Here is a 14,964-nt window from a genome sequence, read left to right as displayed (position 1 = left end):
GGATGCCTCGGGTGTATGACCTGGTTTTTCATTTCTCATCTCAGCTGCACTGATGCTGTCCAATACTCTGTGGACACTGGGTAAATATTTGTTGATTAATGAAAAGACAAATGAATAAATGAACCTCACCTCCTGACACTAAGGCAAATTTAAATGCACCCATAACTGAAAAAAAAAATGTATAAAGCCTTAGTGAGGCTTTGAAACAAAGGTGTTTTCCTCATCAACTTCCAAAGCTCATGTTCTTTTTCTCTATCCTTCCAGGTCCTCTTTTCAATTTCCCTCTGTCTAAGGAAGTGTGGACAGGGAATGTTACCTGCCTTTCAGTAAACAAAGAATGTTGCCTGCCATCTCAATTCTACAAAGATCAAGGCATTAGCCACTGCAACCATTCACCCACGATGCACCCTGAGGGGAATTCAGGATGAAGAGAAACAGGACACGTTCTGTGCTTTGGATGCTGACCATGGATAGTGAAGATACATATCTAAGGAATAATTTCAAGTGATCCCAGTTTCTTGCATCTTCCATACATAGAAAAAGCACTAAGATCACTACCTTGATGTGTCTGTTCTTTGTCATTAGCAATAATCTTTAGATCTAAATTTAGATTATTCTATTTTGTTCAACTATATGTCCAGCAAAAATCACCTTCAATATATGCTGGTGCCTCCCTTACCATTTCAGAGCAGTTCCTCAGAGCTATCTGAGAGACTAGTTTTCCAGGCTATAGTCCTTAGTGGGTCCCCAAATAAAACTTAACTCACGACTTCTAGGCTGTGCATTTTTCTTCAGCTGACAGAATTTTCTATCTTGTCTAGCCATGCAAACTGAAGTCTGTAATGTGTGTGTGTGTGTGTGTAGAGGAAATGCTTTGTAACAAATTCCCCCAACATTAGTGGCTTAAAATATTACACATGCCTTATTCTCAGAGTGTCTGTGTATCAGGAGGCTGGGCTCAGCGGATCTGAGCCCTCTGTTTTGGGAAATCTCACCCAGCTGTAACCAGGTTTCAACCGGGACCTGATCTACTTCCAAGCTCCTTGACATAGTAGTGGCAGGGTTCAGTCCCTTGCTGGCTGTTGGCTGGAGGCCACCCTGGATTCCTTGCCATGTGGGCTTATCCACAATGCCAGCTTCTTTCATCAGTCAGCAAAAGACAGACTCAGCAAGATTATCTTTTGTAACCTAATTGCAGAAGTGGCACTCCACAACTTTTGCTGTGTTCTATTTGTTAGAAGCAAGTTACTAGGCTTGTCTCCTAGTCAAGTGACAGTTGTGAGCACCAGGGGATGCAGTCACTGGGGACCATCTTAGAAGTCTGCCTATCACAGAGTGTAGCCATTAAAATCATGAGGCTATTTGAATATCACTTTTGCTCTTTCCTACCGAATTTAAAAAGAGCTCTGTCAACACTTCTGTGCTAACCCATTGATTAAATAAATTTATTTATTTAAATATGAAATACTTTGCCATCTAACATTAAATTGAAAACCAAATGTGATTTCTAACTTTTTTTTACTGACCTCCTTATTGTCAACTGAGTTTGTTTACATGTTTACATTGCTATACAAAGCCTGAGGTATACATCCCTAAGAAGAGGCTCTGCTTTCCTTTGAATCACGTATCCATCTCTGAACCATCGAGCAGTCAGCAGTGATGCCCTGGCACTCATTTGGGGGCAGGTGCTGGGCCCCAGGTGAACTCCTGTGCTGGGTGGGCGGGGAGGTCCTCTCAGAGTGTCTTTGTCTCCACGGCACCACATGACTGAAAAGGCTGAGCCAGCTTGAAAGAAGAGAGGGGAGAGTTGGACAGCCAAGATGCAGCTCCTTCTTGCCCTCCCTGTCTCTCACACGCACACAGCGCTTCTCTAAAGGGAATAACACTTGGGTGTTAGGGCAGGAATGGAAATCTGAGGCTCTATGCCCACCTACTAATTATATGACCATGGAGTGGTTCACTTCTCTCTAGACCCTGGCTTCTCAATGCCTAAAAAGGGAATTAGAGTACCTGTATCTAGAGGGAGGCTGTGGGGGAAGGTGCAGAGGACTGAATAGCGTCTACCCAAAATTCATGTTTACATAGATCTCAAAATACAACTTTATTTCAAGAGTATTTGCAGATATAATTAATTAAGTATCCTGAGATGAAATGATACTGGGGCTGGGGACATGGCCTAAATCTAGTGACAGGTGTCCCTGTCAGAAGAGAGGAGGACACAAAGAGACACAGAGAAAAAGGTCAGGAGAAGTGGGAGGCAGAGATTGGAGAGGTGTATCTATAAACCAAAGGGTGCTGAACATCGAGGAAAGCCGCCAGAAGCCAGGAGAGCAGAATGGGGTGGTCTCTCCTTCACAGCCCTCAGAAGGAACCAACCTGGACAGTACCTTGACTTCAGGTTTCTGGACTCCTGAAGTGTGAACGAATAAGCATCTGTTGTTTTAAGCCGTTCAGCTGGTGGGTAATTTGTTATGGCAGCCAGAGGAGGCAATATCGTTGTTTGGTTGCTAAGTCATATCTGACTTTTTATGACCCCATGGACTGCAGCACGCCAGGCTTCTCTGTCCTTCACTGTCTCCCGGAGTTTGCTCAAATTCATGTCCATTGAGTTGGAAATGCTATCTAACATCTCATCTTCACCTCCTTCTCCTTTTGTCTTCAGTCTTTCCCAGCATCAAGGTCTTTTCCAGTGAGTCGGCTCTTCGCATCAGGTGGCCAAAGTACTGGAGCTTCCACCTCACTATCAGTCCTTCCAATGAATATTCAGGGTTGATTTCCTTTAAGATCGACTGGTTTGATCTCCTTCCAGTCCGAGGGACTCTCAAGAGACTTCCTTAGCACTACAGTTTGAAAGCATCATTTCTTTGGTGCTCAGCCTTCTTTGTGTTCAGTTCTCACATTCATACACAACTCCTGGAGAAAACCATAGCTTTGACTACATAGGCTTGGTCAGCAAAGTGATGTTTCTCTGCGTTTTTATACATTGTCTAGGTTTGTCATAGCTTTCCTTCACAGGAGTAAGTGTCTTTTAATTACATGGCTGCAGATTTTGGAGCCCAAGAAGATAAAATTTGTTCACTGCTTCCACTTTGTCCCCTTCTATTTGCCATGAAGTGATGGGACTGGATGCCATGATCTTAGTTTTTTAATGCTGAGTTTCGAGCCAGCTTTTTCACTCTCCTCTTTCATCCTCAAGAGGCTCTTTAATTCCTCTTCACTTTCTGTCATTAGAATAGTATCTGCATATCTGAAGTTGTTGATATTTTTCCTGCCAATCTTGGTTCCAGCTTGTGATTCATCCTGCCCAGCATTTCACATGATGTACTCTGCATGCATAAAAGTTAAATAAGCAGGATGACAATATTTAGCCTTGTCGTACTCCTCTCCCAATTTTGAACCAGTCAGTTGTTCCATGTCTGGTTCTAACTGTTGCTTCTTGACCCACATACAGGTTTCTTAGGAGACAGTTAAAGTGGTCTGGTACTCCCATCTCTTTGAAAATTTTCCACAGTTTGTTGTGATCCACACAGTCAAAGGCATTAGTGGGCAATGAAGCAGACATAGATTTTTTTTTTTTTTAATTCGCTTGCTTTCTCCATGATCCAATGGATGTTGGCAATTGGATCTCTGGCTCCTCTTCATGGATCACAGCCCCGTTGTGGTGAAGGGACTTGTATAACTCAGTGAAGCTATGAACCATGCTGTGCAGGGTCACCCAAGACAGATGAGTCATAGTGAAGAGTTCTGACAAAACATGATCCACTGGAGGAGGGAATGAAAACCCATTTCCATATTCTTCCTGCAAGAACCCCATAAACAGTATGAAAAGGCAAAAGAAACATAACATTGGAAGATGAACCCCCATGTCAGAAGGTGTCCAATATGCTACTGGAGAATGGCAGAGGGCAATTACTAATAGCTCCAGAAAGAATGAAGTGACTGGGCCAAAGCAGAAATGACACTCAGTTATGGATGGGTCTGGTGGTGAACGTAAAGTCCAATGCTGTAAAGAACAATATTGATTAGGTAAATTGGATGTGGTCAAGCAGAAGATAGCAAGAGTGAACATTGACATCTTAGGAATCAGTGAACTAAATTACCTGGAAATGGGCAAATTTAATTCAGATGACCATTATATCTACTACTGTGGGCAAGAATCCCTTGGAAGAAATAGAGCAGCCCTCATAGTCAACAAAAGAGTCCAAAATGCAGTATTTGGGTGCAATCTCAAAAAAGACAGAATGATCTTGGTTTGTTTCCAAGGCAAACCATTCAACATCACAGTAAGACAAGTCTATGCCTGAACCACTGATGCTGAAGAAGCTGAAGTTGACAAGGTCTATGAAGACCTGCAAGACCTACAAGACCTAACACCAAAAAAAAAAAGAAAAAAAGGAAGAGGTATCCAGAGGTACCCAGAATAGTAGGCAAGTTTGGTCTTAGAGTACAAAATGAAGCAGGGCAAAGGCTAACAGAGTTTTGCCAAGAGATGGTCATAGCAAACACCCTTTTCCAACAACACAAAAGACATCTATACACATGGACATCATCAGATGGTCAATACGGAAATCAGATTGATTATGTTCTTTGCAGCCAAAGATGAATAAGCTCTATACAATCAGCAAAAATAAGACCAGGAGCTGACTGTGGCCTAGATCATGAGTTCCTTATTGCAAAATTCAGGCTTAAACTGAAGAAAGTAGAGAAAACTACTAAGCCATTCAGGTATGACCTAAATCAAATCCCTTATGATTATTCAGTGGAGGTGATGAATAGATTCAAGGGATTAGATCTGACAGACAGTATGCCTGAAGAACTATGGATGGAGGTTCATAACATTGTATAGGAGACAGTGACCAAAACCATCCCAAAGAAAAAGAAATGCAAGAAGATAGAATGGTAGTCTGAGGAGGCTTTACAAATAGCTGAGAAAAGAAGATAAACAAAAGGCAAGGGGAAAAAGAAAGATATACCCATCTGAATGCAGAGTTCCAGAGAAGAGCAAGGAGAGATAAGAAAGCCTTCCTAAATGAACAATGTGAAGAAATAGAGGAAAGCAACAGAATGGGAAAGACTAGAGATCTCTTTATGAAAAGTGGAGAAATAAAGGGAATATTTCATGCAAGAATGGGCACAATAAAGAATAGAAATGGTAAGGGCCTAACAGAAGAAGACATTAAGAAGAGGTAGCAAGAATACATAGAGGAACCATGCAAAAAAAAGATCATAATGACCCGGATAACCACGATGGTGTAGTCACTCACCTAGAGCCAGAAATTCTGGAGTGTGACATCAAGTGGGCCTTAGGAAGCATTACTATGAACAAAGCTAATGAAGGTGACAGAATTCCAGCTGAGCTATTTTAAGTCCTAATAGATGACGGCGTTAAAGAGCCACACTCATTATGTCAGCAAATTTGCAAAATACAGCAGTGGCCACAGGACTGGGAAAAGTCAGTTTTCATTCCAATCCCAAAGAAGGGCAATCCCAAGAATGTTCAAAACTACCATACAGTTGCACCCATTTCACGTGCTAGCAAGGTAATGCAAAAGGTCCTTCAGATTAGGCTTCAACAGTACATGAACTGAGAACTTGCAGATGTACATGCTGGGTTTAGAAAAAGCAGAGCAACCAGAGAGAAGACAATACATAAGCTTAATATGAAAAGTGGGAGAAACACAGCATTATGGGACCGGGAATGCTAATACAATAGGCATTGCCATTGCACAGAAACCTACTGAACTCGGGGTTCTTTTGCCTGATTCTGAGTGCTGTCCAGATCTGTCCATTATGCTCTTGCCTCATCTGCAGCCTTGATCTAGCCACAGTCACCTCTCTGTCATCTGTGCAGGCGTGACCTGCAACTCTGAAATCACACCTGAGCTCAGAGGAGGGAGTTAAATGGACAGCTGTGGACACTGACCTCTGAGTGCTGGCCCGAGTGCCCTGATCTGAGCACTCCATGAGGGCACCACGCGCTCAGCGCTTTTATGCAGATGCAAAGACCGGGCAAGTGGCAGCAGTAAGATCAGAATCCAAGGGTCAGGCCTCAGAGTGTGTGTGGGAAGTGCCTCCCTGCGCTGCCTTGGGCAACCAGGATGACCCCTTCCTGATTGATTGGGCAGAACACAGCTACTCAGAGCCTTGGCTGCCAGCCTGCCCTTCCTCCTCCTCCTATCTCTGCCCTCTCATCCAAGGCGATGACAGGCTCGGAAAATCCCCGCGTTCTCTCATCTCACTCCACCTCAGGCCAGTCCTGCCTTTGGTCTCCTCAGTGAACGCCCAGCCCCCAGCAGCAAGGGAAATAAGCTGGTTAGAAACGTGAACCAGCTATTACCCTGCTCAGGTGCTTCCTGGCAGGTGGCCCAGGACAAGGCACTGGATGACTCACGGGCACCAGGCTGGCCTTAGGTCCTGCCACTCAGCAGGAAGCGTGGTCCTGCCTGCTTTGGTGGAGCAGGGCTGCCCAGGGTGCCTCCCACCGACCCTCTGCCCCAAGCCTCAGAATTTTTCAGATCCCCTTTCTATCACTCCCACAACCACGAACCCTCAGCAACCTCAGCTGTATCCTCACCTCCACAGGCCCTGGCCTCTGGCCAGCCTTTCCCTGCTACCACCCACTTCTGTCTGAATGATGCTGGGGTCCCCTACACCCACCAGCTGGGGGTGAACTCGTCCAGTCCTCCCATGTCCAAACTGACCTCTCCAACTCCAGCACCCCCAGAGCTTCAGATCCGTGTTTTCAGTCACTTATGTGACATGTCCTGGTTCATAGCCAGGTAATGCTCAAAATCCTTCAAACCAGGCTTCTGAAAGTCAGCCTGAATGTCTGAAAATGGAAATGCCTGAAACTTCACATACTGTTATTTTCCGCGGCCCCAGTCATCCCCATCTGAGCAGATGGCACCCCAGTTCATGCGGTCGCTTCAGCTCCCAAACCTAGGTGTCATCTTAATTCCTCTCTCTCTTTCACTTTCTGTCACTGATCCATCAGCCAGTCAGGTTTTACTCTTCCTCCAAAATATACCTGCAATCTGTCTCCAATGCCACAACCCACGAGGCCACGCCTGTCTCAGCCTGGACCCGGCAGCCACCGCCCAGCTGGCCCCGCTTCCATCATGGTCTCTGAGCCGTTCTCCTCAACAGCAGCTGGGCATCTTTGAAAACCCAGAAATCAGTTTCATTGCTCTGCTGAAAACCGTTTAATGGCTTCCACAGGACTGGGAGTAAAAGCGTAAGTCCTTCTGTGTCCTCAGGGGCGCCCGCTCCCAGGCCCTCTAGCTGCATGGGGTCTGTGTACCTGGTCCTGCCCCCCACCAGGATCTGAGCACCCAGCTTCCGCCCTTAGACCGCTCTGCTTGGTTCTCCCAACTGGCTGCCTGCTTCTCTGCAGATCTCAGCTCCAGTGTCACCACCTGAAGAAACTGCCTTGATCCACATTGCCTTCCAATCGCATAAATCACGCTGATCATCGCCCTGTTTGATCTTCCTCAAGCTACGCATCACAAATGAAACGCCAGTCTTTCTCATTACTGAAGGCAGTTATGCTCTGTAAGGGCCTCCCAGGCGGCGCTAATGGTAAAGAACCTGCCGGCCAGTGCAGGAGACGTAAGAGACGTGGGTTTGATTCCTGGATTGGGAAGATCCCCTGGAGAAGGGAATGGCAACCTGCTCCAGTATTCTTGCCTGGACAATCCCATGGACAGAGGAGCCTGGCGGGCTACAGTCCATAGGGTCGCAAAGCGCTGGATACAACTGAAGTGACTTAGCACACAGAACACATATTCTCTAAATTCATCCTGAACAACGGATGAGCAAATATTGAGCCATTGGGGAAACATAGGCTTAGGCATCTATGAGCCTCTGGCCACAAAATTTTCATCAAGTTCTTAACCGTGTTCTTTGCTTGTTTCTGCTTAAAGACAGCTTGCTTAAAATATTCTGTTGATTCATTAACACTGAATTCCCAGCCAACAGCATGCATGCCTGAGGGAAGCTTATGTAACTTTCAATTTCTCCTTCGTGGGGGCACTTCCCAGCCTTGTTGCACTTACAAATCCTAGACAGACAACTTCAATGCTGAACTTGGGGCCATTTTAAAACAGGGAAACCACCAATACAAATGACCAAAAAAAAAAAAAAACAGTGGCATTACATAGTCCCCAGAAGGTCACTTGTTCAGCATATGTGAGCTGAAGCAAGAAGAGTCCACCTCTCCTGGGAATATGCTCATCTTACTCAGAATTCTCACTGCTCAGTTCTTGTCCCCGGATGACTCTGAAAGTACTAGATGCATTGATCTTGGGACTGCAAATACATTCTAACAAATAGGTGAGCTTGCAAATAAAGCAATCTGAGGAGGAGGAGGGTCAGCCGCACTTTGCTTGGCTGTGCTGTATTCCTCCTGACCGGAAGATAAGCTCCAGGAGGACTCGTCTGCTTTGTTCACTGCAGCTCTTGGCAGACAGAGTGCTTAGCGGGTGGGAAGCACTCAGTACCTATTTGTTGAATGAAAGAAAATTTAGGAGGCAGGCAGGCTTGGGGGGAGGGAGGGGCTCCCCTGGGGGTGGTGGAGGAACTTGCCACCTTCTTCATCTGTCCACCTCCCCACCCCACACTGTCAGGTGACACCCAGGTCTCAGCTCCTCCACCCAATATCTCACCCAGAGTTGATGGTCAGATTCTCTTTTACTCTCCTCTGGATTCTTCTTGGAGGTGAGAGTAAGGAGCTGTCTGTCTGTTTTAGTGTCTGGAGGCATTTGTGTCTCCTGTGTAGTTCTGATAGACTTGGATGGAGTGGAAAGCCTATGGGACCAAGAGTCAGAAAACCTCCTGACTTAGGATATCAGACCTACCACCAATTAGCTGTGTGATTTGAGGGGTCACTTCCCTTCCCTGATCTCAGGTTCCTTGTGTGTTTTTAAAAAAGGATAAGGTCACTTGTCCTCTTGTCTTTTGTGACAATCAACTAGCATAAGTGTATATAAAAGTGCAATGGAAAACTAGAATGTTCCCTCCAATGACACATACTATCAGCGTTATTTTATCCCTGGTCCTCTTGTCAATGGAATATTAGATTACAAGTGGCTTAAAACCAATCCTTGGCTCACACGTCGAGCACTCCAAAGGTGCAGTGGCTTGACACTGTCCAGGACGGAAGAGGCTCAGTCATCTCTTTTATTTTAATCTAGGAAGAAAAATATCTTTCTCCAAAGTTCCCAGTAGACTCTCTCTCCCAGATTCTATGGCAGGACTGGGTCACACTAATAAGCTGATTACTGGTGCAGAACGAGATTCTAAACCAATCATGGTCCATCCATGGTGGGTCAGGGGAGGGCCCTTGCAGGCGGAGGAGCCAAGACCACCTGCATTTACTGCCTCCTCTTCTCCTGGCCCTAAGCACCCCCTCCTGTACCCCCTCCTGCACCCCACACCCTCTCCTGCTCCCCCTCCTTCCTGTACTCCCACCCTCTCCTGCTCCCGCTCCTGCCCCTCCTCTCACAGCCCCCAGCCTGTCTCTCGCCTCCTTCCAGGCTCTGCACTGAGGGCCCTGCCTTGCTCCTTCTTTCTGGCTCCTGTCACCCCTCCCAAGACTCCTTACCGTTTTCTTCTTCCTTTTCTGGGACTCCAAGTCCACCCCTTTCCTTTTCTTCGTTCTGACCCACAATATCTTCATATGACATCCATCGCTGTAGAGGTGATGGCTACCAGTGCCCCTGGCTGGTGAGAGGGGTGGCCTTTCTCTTGTGCACCGAGTTTCCCAGGAGATCCGGGAAGCCTTTCAGGATCTCATCCTGCCTCTGAGTCCACCCCAGGCTTGGTGGGTGGTTGTGTGCTACGGAATGAAGTCAGAAAGCCTTTCCTCAGGGGCGACCCCCAATATTTACAGAGCACCTGAACATCCGGTGGGCCCTTTTAATCTAGCTTGACCCCCAGGAGAACCCAGGAGGCAGCCTGGGCAGGCACAATAAGCCCTTTTGTCAGATGCCTCACAAAGGCCCTAGGAAATCAGGGAGGTTGCCCAAGGCCGCAGGGCTCCTGGATCTGGAGAGAGAATTCTTGGCTCTGGCCCTGGACTGTGTGCCCCTTCCATTGCCCCACGACCCCAGACAACTCGCAACCAGCCTGTGTGAGCATCCAGTTTAGATTCCAGACAAACAGGAGTTGGCCAAGAGAACAAGTTCCAAACAACAAAGTCCACTGCGTGTGCCAGGAAGGTCTAAAGCGATGCCAGGCGCGAGGGCAGAAACAATGGTCATCGTGTTCCACTCACAGAAAACGCCAGGGGTTCAGAAATTCCGCTGCCAGACGCCGCTCCCTTTGGTCTCCCAGCAACCCTGGGCAGTGGACATGGCAGGGCAGGTTGCCGTTGCCCCTGTGGAGACGGAGGCCCCGTGACCTCACCGGCTAGGGGGAAGCTGAGCTGGAAGCCCAGCCTTGAGGGGCCCGGGTGTTTCCGCTCACAGAGGAGTAACGGTCATACACTTGCCCTCTGCTCCCGGGCTCAGGGCTTTGGGCCGGTCAGCTTGTCAACCCGCTAATCAGAACAGTGTGGGAGGCAACCAGAGCCTAGAAAGTGGCTTCGAGGAAATGGGGCCAAGGGAAGACAGGACTTGGCAAGAGGCTCGGAGCAGGCCTGACTCAGCCACCCTGACTCAGCCCGGACGGCCCCAGGCCAGCAGCCCAGGAGACCCCAGGGGGCAGGAGGGGGCTGTGGGGGCGTGGGGAGGGGGGGTGAGTCCCTGCCTGGCCCCCCGGGCTCCTCCAGGAATCCCCTGGGGATTAACCCCTCCCCACGCCCTTCAGCAGGGCCTCCGCTAATCTCCGATGCCATCTGGGGTGTGTCAGCTGCTGGAAGGGTGACGGAGCTGGGTCCTCTAGCCCCCGTTGACCCCTCCGCTGGTCCACCCAGAAACACACCCACCCAGGAAACAACAGCTGACCGACCCCGGCCCACGGTTCTGCTCTCCGGTTCCGGGTTCCAGTTCTGTGGTGCGACTGGGCTGGCGGGGGTGGGGTGGGGGGCCTAAGGCAGTCGGTGAGGGAGGGGGAGGAAACAGGGGGATGCCCAGGAGAACGAGGCAAAACGGCGCTCTGTCCACAGGGCGTCTCGCCACCCTCTGCCCCTACGGGGAGCCTGTTCCTGGGGAAATCTGGTGGCCCTTATTCAGATGGGTTCCCTGAGGACTCACACTCACACCTTTAGCACATGCCATGAGTCTTTTGGCTTTTGGCCTTGGGACTTGGAGGCAGCCCCCAAATAGTGGGTGACTGCCCACCTCCTGCAGAGCTGCGCTCCCACTGCCTACGGTGGGGGCCTCAGCGACACCCCCAATATTGACTTTTCCTCATCCCTTTTCCTTTCCATGTCTTCTGCTTCCTGACTCATTCCAGGAACCATCTCCGAAATAACTACATTTGCTTTAGAGGGAACCCATGCTAAGACACCCCCTGGATGCACGGTTATCTCTGCCTGTGTGTCCCCACAGCTTTGTGCTCCTCCTCGGTGGATCTGGTGTGGTTTTACTAAGGACGATAAAGGAGAGGAAGAGGCCACAGCCCGGTGATCCATTTCTGTAGCGGTTTCCCCTACCACTGTTCCCATCTCTGAGTCACTGCACAGAACCCCCCGGAAAAAGGGTAAATCCTAGTGGCTGCAAGGCCAGACTGCCTGCATCTGAATCCCGGCTCTGCTGCCACTGGTTGGGTGGTCTTGGGCAAGTCAGGCAAGCTCTGTGTCATTTCATACATCTGTGAAACAGTGACAGTAATAGTAGCTACCCACGGGGTTGTTGTGAAGGTTAGAGGAGTGGGCGTGGGACATGCTTAGAACACTGCCTTCCTGTTTGAGATTTGTCTCCATCTAAGAGCTCCTTGTGTGGCGCCCTGGAGGAAGGCACAGAGCGGGGACCCCAATGACCCAGCGCTGGCTGCTTCCCATTCCTTGTGTCCTTCCTGGTGGTCCTGGTGGCAAGGCTGACTTCACAAGCCTGTGACCTACCTGTACTTGGTTAAATGGTCTGTTGTTGCAGTTTTGAAAATCTTCACATTTTTGAACCGGGCACTCCATATTTTGCACTAAGTCTCACAAACTGTGGAGCTGGCCTTGCCTGGCGGCTTGAGTCCGGGGAAGAGGGTCTCCAAACGATGAGGACGCGATGAACCCTGTCCTCTGGCCAAGCCGGGCTCATCGATTCTCCCTTCCCTGAGCAGCGCAGAAAATGCAGACACGGTGGCAGCTTTTATCACGGCTGGTATGGTGTGACGACAATGACTCCTGGGGGTGGGGTTGTAGTGGGGACAGGCCTTAGGGGCCAGCTGGTCCAGTCCCACCCGGAGTCGTGATCTCTTGCCCAGCACCCCTGGCACAGGCTCATCCAAGCCTCTTTGTGAATTCTTCTAGTGGCAAGAAAGGACTCGTTTCATTATTGATTCTAAGTGTAACCACCCGTCACTCCTGTGGGTCTTTTAAGGTTCTCCAAACCTTTTCATAAGGACTTGGGCCTCTGGCGGGGTACCAGCTCCTTTGACCCAGGTAAACTGAAATGCAATCAGCATAGCCACTGGATTCTCTCCAACCATTTTAGGCGGTAGTCATTTCCGTAGGGGTAGGGATTGAGGAAATTGTAACTTCCAGATTAACAGGCTTTGCTGCTTCATTCAGCCTTCCCTTCCTTCTATCAGCAATTGGAATCTCACTTCACCTATCTGGAGAGAAGAAAAACTCCTTCATTCTTTTTTCCCTTAAGTTTTTATATGGTAGTAAATTATTTTTCACCCTGGGCTATAGGAAATACAATGCCTTTTTTTTTTTTTCTCCCAGATGTGCTTTACTTTGAATAACAGCCCTAAAAATGGCATGAGCTAAGCAGAGGTTCAATGAACTGAACCTTAAGAAGCTGAGCTGAGCGGTTGGACATCTGTTTAAAGATGATAGGGGACTCCCCTGCTGCTCCAGAGGTTAAGAATCTGCCTTCCAATCCAGGGGATGTGGGTTCCATCCCTGGTATGGGAACTAAGATCCCATATTCCCCAGGGCAACTAAACCCAATGCCACAACTCAAGAAGCCCATGGACTGCCATGAAGACCCAGTGCAGGCAAAAAAAAAAAAAAGATGAATAAAACAGGATCACAGAAACTCCTTCTGCTATTTCCCAAAGAAATACCATAGAAATATTAAAACAAACAAACAAAAAAAAACCCACAACAACCCCAAACAGCCAAAGAGTCCATCATACAAGGAAAGCGGGTAGAACACATGCATCAACAGCCAGTCAAAGGAAGGAACTTCTAGAACCAAGTGACGTTCGTCCAGGGGACTTTGTCCCCCACCCCAGACTGGGGGAATAGATCCACGGAGAAAATCCTGAGCCTTCACCAGTGTCCTCGGATTCAAAGGGCAGCCGCCTGAGGGAGGGAAGGGCAAGGAACTTTGTGAGAGTGGGCAGGAAGGGCCGTCCTGGGCCTGCTGTCTGCGTGGTGGGTACAGGGTCGACAGGAAGAGTGGGAACCACACAGGCAGAAGCAGCCTCACATGCCACCCTGCCGGTGAGAACACGCTGCCCGCCCAGCTGAACATGAGGCGGGAGCTCCCTGGAGGCCGTGCTTGCGGTTTCTCCCCTGCCCTGTAGACTTCCCTGCTCTCCTGTTCCCTCACCTTATAGTCAAGCAAAGGCCTTTTCTTTCATTTGTTTATTGTCTGTGATTTTCAGGTTCTTTGTAGCTGTCCTGTGCCCACAAACAGCATTCCTCGCCACCCCCACCTGAACCATAAATACCTTTCAAATGAAAAACCCGCGGGCTGGCACTTGAGCTGTCTCTGTGCTAGAATCCCTGCCTGAGGTGACACCGCAGTGGGGCTGGGGAGGGAGCCTGCCTGTCACTCCTCTCCCTCCTCTTTCCGTAAAGGGTAAGTCAGTCTGAGTCAACACTGCATCTGACACACCACCTTTCCTCACTATTCGGGTAGGACTCCTATTCATTCCAGTCGCTATTCCTGGTCTAAAATGCAATGGATTCTGCAGGTTGAGTCGTCAACTAGACCACATCTTTGCCCCCAGAGAGAAACTGCTTTATAAATTCCACATTCGTGAACTTGCTCAGTCCCTTGCTTTTTTCAGTAGTTCTTTAGGGAAACAAAGCCAGGTTCTCATCATTAGAAGGCAGATCAGGACTTCTCTGAATAGTGCTGTGCCAGGGCAGACACTGTGGTGTTGGAGAAGACTCTTGAGAGTCCCTTGGCTTGCAAGGAGATCGAACCAGTCCATCCTAAAGGAAGTCACTCCTGAATGTTCATTGGAAAGACTGATGCTGAAGCTGAAACTCCAATATTTTGGCCACCTGATGCAAAGAGCTGACTCATTGGAAAAGACTCTGATGCTGGGAAAGATTGAAGGCGGGAGGAGAAGGGGACAACCAAGGATGAGATGGTTGGATGGCATCACTGACTCAATGGATGTGAGTTTGAGCAAGCTCCAGGAGATAGTGAAGGACAGGGAAGCCTGGTGTGCTGCAGTCCATGGGGTCACAAAGAGTTGGACTTCACTGAGCGGCTGAACTGAACTGAGAGCAGGCACAGGTGTATCTCCGTGAGTCATCACTGGATAGTGACTCTAAGTATTTCCAAATCTCCTCTCAGAGACCTGTTCCATCCTCTTATCAGAGCCTTCGTCCTCTTTCTCAGGGAGTTCTACCTTCAGGTGTTGATGCTCTGAAGAAGTTCTGTGAATGGTAGACGGAACAGCCTGGGGGCTATCTGGCTGGGAACTCAAAGGCCCTTAGGGCCAGATTGGGCTTTGAAACATCACCTTTCTATCATTTCTCCCCTCCAACCTTCAGCAGAGCCAGGCCTCAAACCCATGCCTGCTGTCTCAGCTCTGCTGAAAGTCCCTCTGTACTTCACCATGACACCTCCATAACCACAAGCAACATTTGATTCTAATCTGCCCACTTCCTTCTGGTAC

Source organism: Capra hircus, chromosome 16 (genome assembly GCF_001704415.2).
Source record: "Capra hircus breed San Clemente chromosome 16, ASM170441v1, whole genome shotgun sequence".
In the NCBI taxonomy this organism is placed as follows: Eukaryota; Metazoa; Chordata; class Mammalia; order Artiodactyla; family Bovidae; genus Capra; species Capra hircus.
This window is presented reverse-complemented; position numbering follows the sequence as displayed.